This window comes from Sinocyclocheilus anshuiensis, unplaced genomic scaffold (genome assembly GCF_001515605.1).
Source record: "Sinocyclocheilus anshuiensis isolate Anshui unplaced genomic scaffold, SAMN03320099.WGS_v1.1 scaffold888, whole genome shotgun sequence".
NCBI classification, from domain to species: domain Eukaryota; kingdom Metazoa; phylum Chordata; class Actinopteri; order Cypriniformes; family Cyprinidae; genus Sinocyclocheilus; species Sinocyclocheilus anshuiensis.
In genome coordinates, this window is record NW_015549648.1 from 92,701 (window position 1) to 108,248 (window position 15,548).

The following is a 15,548-nucleotide window of genomic DNA, read 5'->3' on the forward strand; positions in this document are numbered from 1 at the left end:
ACACACACACACACACACACACACACACACACACACACACACACACACACACAGACACACACACACACACAATAATAATGCTGCTACTACAGAGAGTTTGTTTTATTTTACACCTCAAGGTTCATGTGAAAACCCTGACAAACAAAAAGGACACCAAATTCAAAAGGAAACTTATGAAAAATATATTTGAAATAGCAAACATAAAGCCTATTTTTTACCTTTAAGATTTTTTTTTTACAAAGCTTCTATCTAAAAAAGCATGGCAGCACAGTTTAGGTTTGCAAAGTTGCATCTGAACAAACCATAAGACTTCGAGATGTTTGGCCATAATGCACAGCAGCACGTTTAGTGAAAACCTAACACAAGCATAAGCACAAACACCTCATACCAGACGTCACACATGCTGGTGGAGGGCTGATGATTTTGGGCTTGTTTTGTAGCCACAGGACCTGGGCAACTCACAGTCACTGAGTCGACCATGAACTCCTCTGTATACCAAAGTATTCTAGAGTCAAATGTGAGGCCATCCGTCCGACAGCTAAAGTTGGGCCAGTATTGGATCATGCAACAGGACAATGATCCCATGCACAGCAGCAAATCTACAACAGAAGGGCTGAAAAGAAAAGAATAAAGTAAAGAATCAAGGTGTTTCAATAGCTCAGTCAAAGTCCAGACCTCATCCTGACTGAAACGCTGTGGCGAGAGCTGTGCATAAACTTGAATATAAACTGGAGCAATGTTGTAAAGAAGAGTGGGCCAAAATTCTTCCAGAATGATGTGAGAGACTGATAAAGTCATACAGAAAATGATTACTTCAAGTTATTGCTGGATCTACAGGTAACTGAATCATAAGGTGTCGTAACTATGTCACACATGGTTTTTCCATCTTGGCTTTATTTTTGTTAATCAAATAATGACACGGTGTGATATGTCATGTCATATTGTTCATCTGAGGCTTTATTTCCAAATTTTAAGACTTTCCAAGGACCAGATAATCTTTTATCTCCAGATACAAAAAAACATGGAATTCAATAGGGTGTCCTAACTTTTTCACATGACTATATATACTGTACATACTACCATTCAAAAGTTTGGGGTCGGCAAGATTTTGTTTTTGAAAAAAGTACAGTATATGCTCATCCAAGGTGGCATTTATTTGCCCAAAAAAAAAAAAAAAAAAAAAATGAATACTTTTGCTCTTTTTTTTTTTTATGTTTTGTGAAAACCTAAGGAGCATATCAGCACAAACACCTTAGTCACACATGCTGGTGGAGGGCTGATGATTTTGGGCTTGTTTTGTAGCCACAGGACCTGGGCACCTCACAGTCGTTGAGTCGACCGTGAACTCCTCTGTATAGCAAAGTATTCTAGAGTCAAATGTGACGCCATCCGTCCGACAGCTAAAGCTTGGCCAAGATTGGGTGATGCAACAGGACAATGATCCCAAACACACCAGAAAATCCACAACAGCAGCTGAAAAAGAAAAGAATCAAGGTGTTGCAAAAGCCCAGTCATAGTCCAGACCTCATCCCGACTGAAATGCTGTGGCGAGAGCTGTGCATAAACAAATGCCCACAAACCTCAATAAAACTAGAGCAAATCATCAAAATTCCTCCAGAACGATGTGAGACTGATAAAGTCATACAGAAAATGATTACTTCAAGTTATTGCTGCTAAAAGTGGATCTACAGGCAACTGAATCATACGGTGTCCTAAGTTTGTCACACATGGCTTTTCCATCTTGGCTTTATTTTTGTTAATCAAATAATGACACAGTGTGATATGTCATGTGTTTATTTCCAAATTTTAAGACTTTCCAAGGACCAGATAATTTGTTATTATCTCCTGATACAGAAAACCATGAATTTCAGTAGGGTGTCCTAACTTTTTCACATGACTATACATTATAATATACAATAAATACCTTATATATTATTTAAAGTTATATAATTTAAAACATTAAATAAAATATAAATGTAAAGTTTCATAAAAATATATGTAATTTTTATTTTAATCTTAATTGTCCTAAAATTAGCTTTCATTGCTTTATGCAAAATATGTTTTAACATTTCTTTCCTTTGATTTTGAGGTGAAATTCCAAAAATCTAATAATAATATTCCTGTAAGTGGAATCCTCATGAAACAAAGGACTTCAGGTACTGATTTGGACTGAACACAACATGTTATAGCCGATTGTTCGCTGTTTAACTGAGAGTGGCTCCATCTGTGGTTTTCTCCTTCTCTCTCTCTCTCTTTTCATTGCAATACTTCATTCTGTCACATCCAGTGAAATCACACCTTCTCGTCTCCAGATGCTTCTGACACACACACACACACACACTCTCTCTCTCTCTCTCTCTCTCCCTCACACCCACTCACTTTCATAGACACATACACTCCAAATGTTTAATACACACTTACACCTATTGACTAAAACACACACACAGTCCTCATACAATTAATGCACATGTACAGAAGCACTCATACACACATTTCACTTCTTATCACATGCTTGCACGTTGTAATTCTGCTCACGTGGAACTGTGGAATGCAGAACTCCCCGCTCACAAACAGCACAGTGAAAAACCTCATTCGGAGTCCATCCAATCAGCTTCACTCATCAATAACAGCCAATCTGCTGCCTCGGCAACTTTACCATGAATCTACCACCACTTCAGATCACTTCATTTGACCAGAGAGTGAAACCACTGTCGGAAATTTGAAAACAGATAAAGACATACACACATTCTAAAGAATGTGGGTCATTTTTTCAATATTAAAACACCTTAACATAGAGGGACAACTTAAAAAGACTGATTTTCCAGAAGAAGAAAAAAAAAACTGAAACACTGGGACTCTGTTACAGTGTTTTTACATTAACGAAAACTATTAAAATTATTTTATGTAATTGGAAGTAAAGTTTAAAAATAAAATATAAATATTAGATGCAAACTTAACTAGAACTGGTGCCTTGCCAACTAACTCAAATAAATGCTTGTTGAAGTACTAAAATTACTAAAAATAAAATAAATTAAGGCCACACTGAATTTTTGTTTTTAATTAATAAAAATAACAAAAGAATATAACAAAATGACTAAAACATTTACTTTAAATTTACTGAAAATATAAAAATACAAGCTTTCAATTCAAACAAATAATAAATACAACAGTATATAAAAAATACTAAAATAACACTGAGGTGATACCGAAACATTTAGTATGAGTATCCCAATATGTCACAATAAGTACTTTACATTGCATGAAATGCTTTAAATTTAAATAATATCTAATACATGTTGCAACACCTTAACATAGAGGGACTTAAAACTTAAAAAGACTGATTTTCCAGAAGAAGAAAAAAAAAACTGAAACACTGGGACTCTGTTACAGTGTTTTTACATTAACGAAAACTATTAAAATTATTTTATGTAATTGGAAGTAAAGTTTAAAAATAAAATATAAATATTAGATGCAAACTTAACTAGAACTGGTGCCTTGCCAACTAACTCAAATAAATGCTTGTTGAAGTACTAAAATTACTAAAAATAAAATAAATTAAGGCCACACTGAATTTTTGTTTTTAATTAATAAAAATAACAAAAGAATATAACAAAATGACTAAAACATTTACTTTAAATTTACTGAAAATATAAAAATACAAGCTTTCAATTCAAACAAATAATAAATACAACAGTATATAAAAAATACTAAAATAACACTGAGGTGATACCGAAACATTTAGTATGAGTATCCCAATATGTCACAATAAGTACTTTACATTGCATGAAATGCTTTAAATTTAAATAATATCTAATACATGTTGCTTTAATTCGATGCACATTATTTTAAATAAATGATGTACTTGTAAACCTTCATCAAAATTAAAACTTGCTCTGCCTCTGAAACGATGTTTGTTTTTGGAAGACATCATCACGTCCACTTATTTTTCAACCTCCTACAAGGACACTTTTCACGATCAATTCCAGATGGAAAAAAAATCATGTCCCAACATTTTTTTCTCACTGAATACCCTGTTTCTGTTGCTTGATTTTTGACGAAAATCTGCAGAAAAGATCTGGTTATTCTCTCATTTTTATTTGCGCTTTTGCCACTTTTTATTGAAAGGACCAACCAGACTCAAACTTGTCAGAGCATGTGCACTACCCTTTAAACCCCATCTACTACAGTTACATTGTATATCAGGAGTTTCTTTTGTATAAATCACTAAACTATCAGCAACACAAAAAGTGGAAGTATTGGGGACAGGAGTCCAGAGGACGAAAGAATAGCAGGCGTTTCATGTTCATCATCGAGTTGATTTCAGCTTCATCAGTAAATCCAAGTATAAACACACAGGCACAAACGCACACACTGATAATAGTGACAGCGCACATGAAAGATGTCTTTTCTTTGCTCTGCCCAATGCTCCTTCCACTCGCTTTGATAGTCCTGGAAGTCTTTTATTAGAAATAGTATTTCCGTCCCTGTTTCCTCTCTCTCTTCCTTCTTCCACAGAAACAAGGCCTATGAGATGAAACTGACTGTCGCAGACCGGTTTCTGCAAATATTAAGGGAAAAGAGCTGTCTGTCCCTTTTAAAACTAGTTTAAGTTCTTATCAGGCATGTGAACAAATAATCAAGATCTAAAAACACATATCAAGCACAGTTAACATTTATAAAACTGCAACATACTGTTGAAAATTATAAGGTTGGTAAGTTTTTGTAATGAAAGATGTCTCTTATGCTCACCAAGGCTGCATTTAGTTGATCAAAAATACAGTAAAAACAGTAATATTCTGAAATAATATAACAATTTAGAAGAACAGTTTTCTATGTTAATATGTTTTAAAATTTAATTTATTCCTGTGATGCAAAGCTGAATTTTCAGCCTCATTGCTCCAGTCTTCAGTGTCTCATGATCCTTCAGAAATCATTCTAATATGCTGATTTGCTGCTCAAGAAACATTTCTGATTATCATCAATGTTAATATATATATATATGATTATTTTATTACAGTAATATAAAGCTAAAAAGAACAACATTTATTTCAAATAGATTGTATAACAATATAAAAGATTTTACTGCCACTTTTGATCAATTTAACGAAACCTTGCTGAATAAAAGTATTAATGTCTTTTGAACAGTAGTATATTTAAATTGCAGTGCATTTTTTTCAAATTGGATATCTATCAAGTTTCAGTGAATGAGAGATTCCAATAAAGAAAAGATTGTTATTAGTCAATCAATCAATCAATCAATCAATCAATATTTTCAATGACCAGTATGGAATATTTAACATCCTTGTTGTCATACATCTCAACTTTTTCTTTAGTTGAAAATCAAACATTGGTAGTGGTGGTTGAAAAATGGCTGGTACAAGGTTAATGTAAGAGTATCTGACATCACCCAAGACAGAAGTGTGTGTGTGTGTGTGTGTGTGTGTGTGTGTGTGTGTAACGCTGTTTTCAATGACCAGTATGGAATATTTAACATCCTTGTTGTCATACATCTCAACTTTTTCTTTAGTTGAAAATCAAACATTGGTAGTGGTGGTTGAAAAATGGCTGGTACAAGGTTAATGTAAGAGTATCTGACATCACCCAAGACAGAAGTGTGTGTGTGTGTGTGTGTGTGTGTGTAAAGCTGCACAAGGTTGCAGTTGTGCATGAATGCTTTTGCTCAAATCAGCATTTTCTGATGGAGTTTTATCACCGACCACCCCTCTCTCTTTCTCCTTCAAGGTTCAAACATACATTTGTCCAGTGGAGCACATACACACACACACACACACACACACCATCACGCACACACATTATAAAGAAGAAAACTGTGAAACTACGCTGAATGAAGCACACACACACACACACACACACACACCATCACGCACACACATTATAAAGAAGAAAACTGTGAAACTACGCTGAATGAAGCCCAGACGCTCATATGACATGGCACAGAAAAACATTAACACTCATTAACACCTGCATGCAAGAGCATTTATCATGAGCTTCACACACACACACACACACACACACACACATGAACGGACAATTAACCGACTTTTTCTAAGCTATTGCTGGTAACCGTCACATAACTGCATCTCTCTTCCAGACGGACCTCAGCTGGAATGAAACCAGAAAAGACACTTCAGATTTTTATTAAAAACAAACCTGTGGAGGCGAAGCAGTGACTGTTAAACTTGTTCAGCAGTGGAGAGGAAATCTGAATCTGAAAACAAACCTGATGTTGCAATATGAACAAAATGTGATATAAAACACAGCACTAGCACTGGGACACTCGATAGAAAGCCAACAGTTACAGATAAATAAATCCTTTGTCACAGGGACAAAAATAAATAACTTTTAAAGAAATAAAGCAAAATACAGTTTCTGGTTTGAGAAATATTTATGGATGAAATTTCCCATAATTGTCAGATGTGGCAAAAAAATAAAAAATAAAAAGAATAAAACACTATGTGATGTTGCAATATGAAACGTAATGCAATAAGACAAACAGCTCTGTCCATAATCTGGAGAAAGAAGCATTTTGATGTCTACATCAACTTTTGACCTGTCCATATGATGCAAATAGTCAGAAAACAATACACATCCATGAAAAAGAATATATAAGTTCTCTTATAGCTCTATTTTTTCTTCGAGATGTCATGACACTCTTTATGACATCTCTCTCTAGAAACGTTATTCTGATTGGTCAAACGCAGTCAGAGGTCAAATACTTCTGAATATTGACTGCTGTCCAAGACAACACTGTATAATCAACGACTCATCCTGTTTTGTCTCTTTATGGCCTCTACAAGTAAGCAAATACAATAATTTTTGTTCATGTTTTTCGTCTTTATTTTGCCATAATAATCGTCTGACTGTACATTATCCCTTAAGTATATCAACAATTACTTCATTTGCACATTTTTGCATTTTTTTTTAAGTTAAAGAAATTAATACTTTTATTCAGGAATTAAATTGATAAAAAATGACTAATACTACAATAATGTTACAAAATAAATAATAAATTCTGTTCTTTTGAACTTTTTCTTCATTAAAAGTTAAATAGAAAAAAGTAAAAAAAAACAACAACAAAACAAATCAGCATTAGGACGATTTTTTGAAGGATCATGTGACACTGAAGACTGGAGTATTGATGCTGGAAATTCAGCTTTGCATCACAGGAATAAATTACATTTTAACATTGAATAGAATAGAAAATGGTTATTTTAAAATGTAATAATATTTCACAATATTTCAGTTTTTACTGTATTTTTAATCAAATAAATGCAGCCTTGGTGAGCACAAGTCTTTCAAAACCTTTAAAAAAATCTTATTAACCCCAAACTTCCAAACATTACTTCATATAAAACAGAACTTAATTAATCCAAGTTGCAAGAAAAATCTCTAAAGATAACTTTTCCCTAAGAACAAATCTTATAGTGCGAAACGGCAGAATGTGACAGCGAATGCAGAGCTTGTGATCGAAAGTTTCCATAATTCTCTGGAAACAAGGTAAAATTTAACATGCTTTAGACGGCTTGCAGTTCTCACTTCAGCTTCACGCCAGAGCTCAGATATCACACATCTTTACTCTTTCCTTCACACACACAAACACACTCCACTCATTCTCCACAGCTTAATGACAGTACTTGCACAGAGCAAAAAAATGTTTTCCAGTAAAAATATTTAAAAACTCTTAAAACAAGATAAATTGACTGGAGAAGCAAAACTGCGCAATAAGATTTCAAATAATAAATCTTGAATTAAGTGTATACGTCTTACCCCACTGCCATCTTTGTCTTATTTCAAGCATAAATCTAACAAAATTTATGCTTAAAATATGAAAAAAAAAAACAAGTATTACATTGCTTCTCAAGTTTAGGTATGTTGACTGTAAATCAAAACAGAACTACTGATTTATAAAATGATTTTTTGCAGTGCACATGACATCTCACCCCTCTTTTTTCCCTCCTGTGGTCCATCTTTCCTTCTCCTGTCACTCTTTCTCCTTTGCTGCTCTCTCTCTCTCATCCTCCTGCAGTCGCGGTAGCAGATCTCTCTCATGCTGAGACCGGATTATGAAGAGTAAGCTATGAAGACGGGACACAAGCGTGTGTGTGTGTGTGTGTTTCCACATTATAACTGTGTAGGACAGTCCCACCCCTCATCACACTCAGCAGGGATACACCTACTGATGGGTGGAGAGTGTTGGGAGATTGTTGGAAAGAAGAGAAACAAGTTACGAGCTCACAAGAGAGGACCGAGTACTGAGAGACAAACAGAGAAAGAGCGAGAAACAAAAGAGCCAAGCTGCAGAGAGAAAGTATGATAAGTAGACAAGGGAACATGGATGATAAGAGATAATTAGAGGGTCCATTTAGATGTATTTGTGCCCTCAAGGGAAAGGAGCAGCCGAAACGCCCTCTAGATGGATCTGGATCAGAGTCACAAAATTGGGCTGGTAAAGCTCACCGGTTCCATAATCGAAGCTGGTAAGCAGGTTGAGCTGCATAAGCATTGACCATGTACGATAAGCTTAACTAGCTAAGAATTGTTGGTGCATAGTTATATTGGTTCAACCTTGATAAAAGAAATATGAACAAACAACCTTGTACCAGCTTTAGGTGGTTAATAGATATTTCGGGTTAAGTTTGCAAAAACAAAAGGAAAAACTTGGGACAAATGTACAGCACCATGAAGAAACATTTAAAATGAAACATTTTTAAAGTTATTTCTTAAAAACTTCTAAATGACGTAAAACCAAAAATAGACTAAATGTGCACTACTGTGCAGGCCCGGATTGGCTAATCGGGACCACCGGGAAAATTCCCGGTGGGCTGGTCTGTTTTTTGGCCGCGAGGGCCGGTACTGTCATAGCACTGCTATGGGGTTGAAATATAGATGCCCGTATTTAAGGCATCAAAGAAGCGTCCCGTATGAAAGCTACCTATGAAATCTACCTGAGGGGAGACGTCTTTCACTATTGTAAGTTAAGGCTGTTAAATAGAGAGGAAAATACATTTTTTAAAGATTTAACTTCTAGCGCATTCTTAAACTTGGACCTAATTTTATTGAAGTAGAAATCCAAGCACCAGAAGCAGCCCACACTCAGCCCACAAGTTTTCTTTAATTGAAAAATATGCATTTTGATTAATTCATAGGCTATATGGTTGCAATAATAGCCATTTTAGTTCAAAAAAATTTAAGTGCATAGACGTATCATAGACGTTCAGTTGTTATGCTTTCAAATTTCTTGCCATTTGTATGTATGTAATTTCACAGTATTTTCACCTCCTAAATTACTACACTACTTGTGCAGTCACGATTTTATAATGGTACAATTTACTCAGGCCGATGACTTTTTTTTTTGTATGACATTAAAATTATTTTTAGAATATAGGTTAAGCAAAATAAATGTGATTATTTCTGAGAACTTTTTAACTCCAGGCAGACATTATGGTGCAGTAGGCCTACAAATATTTTGTTGGAGATATGCGAGCAAAAAATAATAGATTAAAAAATGTATAATAGAAAGTGCAAAGGCGGCGCTGAAAAGGCCAGTAAAATTATACTAATAAAAAAACAAAGCTGTAGAAAAATATAATGAATTACAAGTCTGTAGTGAACAGTGTGCTATTGCAGACTTATATACTGAAGTTTTAATTACATTATTGTAATAGCTATAGTCAGTCGTGAACTAAACTGGGCCGCTCTAAGGCATGAAACTCCAGGGCTGAAAATGACTCCCACTCCGGCCCTGCTACTGTTCATAAGTTTTTGGTAAGATTTTTTCAAAAGAAATATATACTTTTATTCAGCAAGGACACATTTAATTGATCAAAAGTAACTGTAAAGACATTTATTATGTTACTAATAATATCTATTAAAACAAACATTGTTCTTTGGAACTTTCTATTCATCAAAGGTTATTGTGGTTTACTTGCTAATAATAAGAAATGTCAGCTTTGCATCACAGCAATAAATTACATTTTAAAATATATTTAAAAACAGAAAAGTCATTTTATTTCACAATATTACTGTTCTTACTTTGTTTTTGATCAAATAAATACAGGCTTGGTGAGCATAAGAGACTTTTTTCACAAACATTTAAAAACTGTACTGACCCCAAACCTTTGAATAATAACAACTCTCTAAAGCAATTTTTAATGGTTGAAACTCCTTAGTTAAGCATAAGTTAATCCACTTACTGTAAAACATTAGTCTCACTTCAAACTGACAATCCACACAACTTTAAAGACTAAATAATAAACATTTTCTGCTGAATAATTCATGCAAGATGTCACATTTCTACATTTAAACCCTATGCTGCATTTAACCCATACACTCTAAAAAATGCTGGGTTAAATTCAACCCAGTGCTGGGTAAAATAGGGACAAACCCAGCAATTGGGTTGTTTTGACCCAGCGGTTGGGTTAAATGTTTAACCCAACCTTCTGGGTAGTAACCCAACCGCTTGGTCAAAACAACCCAATTGCTAGGTTTGTCCCTATTTTACCCAGCACTGGGTTGTATTTAACCCAGCATTTTTTAGAGTGTAGACTTCCATTACTGCGTTACTGTAGAATAACTATTCTATGTTATCAATAGAGTTTAATTTGTATTTAATTTGCATCGTCTTTTAGTTTCAATCTTTCTGAAAATCCTGCGTCGAATTGTGCCTTGTTTGTAAATGAATCCGCGGTAAAATGAAGTGAACAAAGGACCAACTTTCCTAATGTTGGGATCAGAAGAAAGGCAATGCAAAGACAATTTTTTCTGCAACTTGGCACTGGACAGCGTCTTGTCTTTGGAGCATCTTTATCGTTTGCGTAGACCTGCATTTGTCTCTCTTGTTATTTACACCACATGTGCGAATCGGTGGGCGGGGTTGCGATGTAGAAGCAGATGTTGATCTTCTGCGGAGGCGGAGTTTAGCCGCACTATTACTTTATAGAGTGGCACATTCCACAAGCTGTCGTTTTGGTTTAAGCTTCAATATAACTTGTTTTTAGAGTAACAACAAAGAAACTTACAGGATGTTTTTATAATACATCTTGCATATCAAAATATCAAGGGAATTTTGATTCTCAGTTCATGACCCCTTTAAAAACCACATGGAACCAGCTACCAGATACCAAACCAGCTACCAATGCAACTGGATTTACAAGCAGGGACCAACACAAAACCATTAAAAGCTCTGTAGATCCTCACATGGTTTACAGTATAGGTGTTGGTGAATCTGGCAGTACATCTGATCCTAACAAGCACACAGGCAGGAAAGGCAGAGCGGCAGGAAAAGCGGGTGTGCAGTGCTGCTTTAACCTAGAGAGTGTGCGGAGGTCACCCTCATACATCTGTTAAAAAAGCGGCCTATCCTCGGTAACCCTTAAACGGCCTTGCAGAGACACATCTGTGATCTCATCTCCACTGCAGTCCTCATTACGTTCTGCAATTTAGCTATCAATTTCCATTAGTGTCTCATTGCCCATCTCTCTCGCTCTCTTCCACAAAAGATGCAAACTACAAAAAGGTCAAATAGTGAGTTTATCTAGATGTTTTCATATTTTCTTCAACTTTAACATGGGTCCAGCGATAGCGATGGTGCTTAAAATGGGATGTTATTTCAAGATACAACTTTTCAGTGAGGGGTTTAGTGTCCTGTCCTGACAGTGTGCATTACTTTAAAGTAACAGCAACTTTTGGATTGATCTCTAAATTTATCCATAAAAACTGTTTAGAAATATATATAAAAAGAACAGAAGTTCTATATTCACACACACAAAAAAAACAAACAAACTTGTTTTTAAGCTTGTTTATACTTAAAACAAATAAAACTGCCAGTCCAGTAAAACAAAGAACATTCAGATTAAAGATGCTTAAGTATATTTATCTTGTTTCACAGATTTTTAGATATTTTAAAAACAGTAAATAAATAAAAACAACAATAACAACAATAAAAAGTATGTCTTTGGCCATTGCATCACACCTCACACAATACGTATTGATATTTTAAGACAATGTGTCAAGTTACAAATTGTTTTAAATTATTTTTAAAAAATTGTCTCTAGACATGTGACAGGTAACAGTGGTAACTAACAAGCTTGCAAAATTTGCATGAATCAAGCTACAAGATCCAGAAGATCAAGATCTCTGAGGTGAGACAGAACAAAATCATAATTTTTAAGGAATTATAAAAATGATTGTGTTAATTACATGTTAGATAATAGTTTATTGAAACTGTAATACAAACAACATCCCTGTAATGCCATACAAAGCAAAAGAGATGAAGTTTTGCACATCAACAATGCTACTTGGTAAGTTGGTACACATCAAAATGCAATTCAATATCGCTGAACAAAACGAGCATCACATTAAGGATTTGTGATTATTCAGACTGTTTTTCATCTTAGAAATTTGAGAAACACACAGTGATGTAGCAGCCAAGTGTGATCTGTTTACATATTTGATACAGTGAGATGTTTAGATTTCCACTCTTTCTATCACCAGAATAGTTTCTGTCTCCTGAGATCCTCTTTCTCTCTTCTTCCTTCAATCTAGGAAGAAAAGACCTGGGCCATACTGACACTAATACTTTGGATGAAGTGAAACTCACCCAAGTGTGCATGTAAGTGTGCACGCACGCACACACACACACACACACACACACACACACACACACACACACACAATTGATGTACACACTCGTTCTCTCAGAGGAAACAGAAAGAGCGGGTGAACAGTGAGCTTGATAAGAGTAACATGAAAGCTTGTCTGAGACACGCCTGAAAGAACAGCAGTAAAGAGCTAATATCTGAGAGAAGATGTGTGTGTGAAGTTTAGGGTCAAGTCTGCAACACAGCCTTTCTGTCAGCTGCATTTATGAAAGAATGGCAGCCGCTACAGAGAGAAAATAAACAGAAAACAAGAGAACAAGAAAGCAGAATTAGATTTGTACATTTTCTAAAGAAAACAGGTGCTTGTTAGATGGTCTCCTACTGGTCAAGACCCAATTTCCAATTCATTGTGACTTCTATTATCAAATATTATTATAATTTAAAATTATTGTTTTCTTTTTTAATAAAATGTAATTTATTCCTGTGATGCAAAGCTGAATTTTCAGCATCATTAATCCAGTCTTCAGTGTCACATGATCCTCCAGAAATCATTCTAATATGATGATTTGTTGCTTAAGAAATATTTTTTTATTATTATCAATGTTGAAAACTGTTGTGTCACTTAATATTTTGTGGAAACTGTGATACATTTTTTTTAGGATTCTTTGACAAATAGAACTTTCAAAAGGAACAGCATTTAATTGAAACAGAAATCATTACCAATATTACTTTTATTCAATTTAATGTGACCTTGCTGAATAAAATAATTAATGTCTTTAAAAAAAAATTCTGAACCCCAAACGTTTTAATAGTACTGTATGTGTAGTAGGAATAGTAATTTAAACAATAAATGTACATGTAATATTAAAATAGTAATAATAATAATAATAATAATTGATTATATACTACTCCTACTACTAATAATAATAATAATAATTGACTAGGAAAGAGTAAAGCTCACCAAACTTAAAGTCTTAAAGAGACAGTTCACGCAAAAATCAAACACAAATGTGGAATACAAAAGAAAAGGAGACATTTTGAAACGTGTCTGTGCATACAAGTCAGTGGGGTGCATTGTTGTTATTCTTCATAAAGAAAGAAAGTGATTTGTTTGGAACATCATGAGGGTGAATAAATGACAAATTTTCATTTTTCGGTGAACTCTCTCTTTAAATGTGCCATTAAATATCGTAATAGAGTAATAATTAATCATTTTAATAATAATTTAGACATACCACAGACTTATATTGTTTAAAGCTAATTATTATTTTTAATAATATAATTAATTATTTATATAATACTGATACTGTAATTTATGTAAAGCTAATGTAAATACCATTGACTTGGCCAAACCTTAGCCAAACTAATAAAAAACAATAAAAGCTCTCACATAAAAGAAAAAAAAGAAAAGAAAAGAAAAGAAAAGAAAAGAGCAAAAATAAAGAAAAAAAGGCACCACTTTACAATAAGGTGACATTTGTTAACATTAGTTAATGTATTAATTAACATGAATGAACAATAAACACTACATTTATTACATTCTTTATTAATCTTTGTTAATGTTAGTTAATAAAAATACAGTTGTTCATTGTTCATGTTGGTTCACAGTGCATTAACTAATGTTAACAAACAAAACTTGTGATTTTATGAATGCATTAGCAAATGCTGAAATTAACATTAACTAAGATTAATAAATGCTGTAGAAGTATTGTTCATTCTTAGTTAATGTTAACTAATGTAGTTAACTAATGTTAACTAATGAATCTTATTGTAAATTATTACTTTTCAAACTGAGGATGTTGTTTTTAAAGATTTAGTTCATTTCTGGGGACAAAATTTGTCCCGTGGCTATAATGTATGACTGGCATATGATCTTAGTGGTTCACTTCCAGTCGATCACACACACACACACACACACACACACACACACACACACACATCAATTCGTGTCGATAAAGTATAATAGGGTATATCCTGTATAGTGATTTATCCTATATAGTGCTTGCATAAAGCAAGTAGTGCATACACTTGTAGCTGTTATGTATCTTTGTAAGTCCCCACGCGCAAGCAGACGAACCCAAACCCGCCCCCGCCCCCGTTTAAAAAAACAAACCAAGTGGGCTCCCCCAAAGTCCACGGTATAGTTCGAACACTGCACACACACACACACACATGGTCGACATATGGGTATACGTGACTTGGTTGCAGTGTGTGCCATCTCTCTGTGACACTTGTGTGTGTGAGAGAGAGACAGACTGTCACACAGAGAACAGACCAGAATGAATGTGCACAATGATACTGACAGCCAAAAGAGGGCATGTCTCTCTCTCCCTCACTCTTTCCGTCTGTTTGTGTCAGAGCGAATCTGTAGCTATCTGTTCCTCCAAACACAAAAAGCACTAGAAGTTAAATCCTGCAGGAAAGGGTTAAAGCGTAGTGGAGGTTGAATTTCGTCATCTGAGCATGCACAATTAAAGCCATTTCCGTGTCTAAACCACTGATCATTGTTTGGTGTGAGTTTATGATACAGACGATGAGATGTCTACGAATCTCAGACAGACTCTGATTCACACTAGCGCAGAGTTCACTTTAAAACCAAAGGTACTGTTAAATGCATATACAATACACGTCCTTAGACAGATTGGATATGACAGCAGAGGAAGCCCACAGCGAAATAGAAACAGACAGCATTAAGATATGTGAAACCACAGACTGCTTTTATGTGTCAGAGGGAGAGAGAGGCTGGCCTAATTATATAGTTATATAGTTATAATATAAATTAAAGTGTTAAATAATAAGAATAATTAAAAAAATATATATTTATTCATTATTTCTTTTATTATTTGTATTTTATTATCATCAATATGCATATATATATATATATATATATATATATGTGTGTGTGTGTGTGTGTGTGTGTGTGTGTGT

At 34.4% G+C, this 15,548-nt stretch overlaps 1 protein-coding gene across 1 annotated transcript in view; it reads right to left on the reverse strand.

Annotated features, from left to right (window-relative positions):
• Positions 1 to 15,548, reverse strand: part of LOC107660158 (pro-neuregulin-2, membrane-bound isoform-like) — a 72,224-nt gene that overhangs the window by 39,504 nt on the left and 17,172 nt on the right. The window lies entirely within an intron of this gene.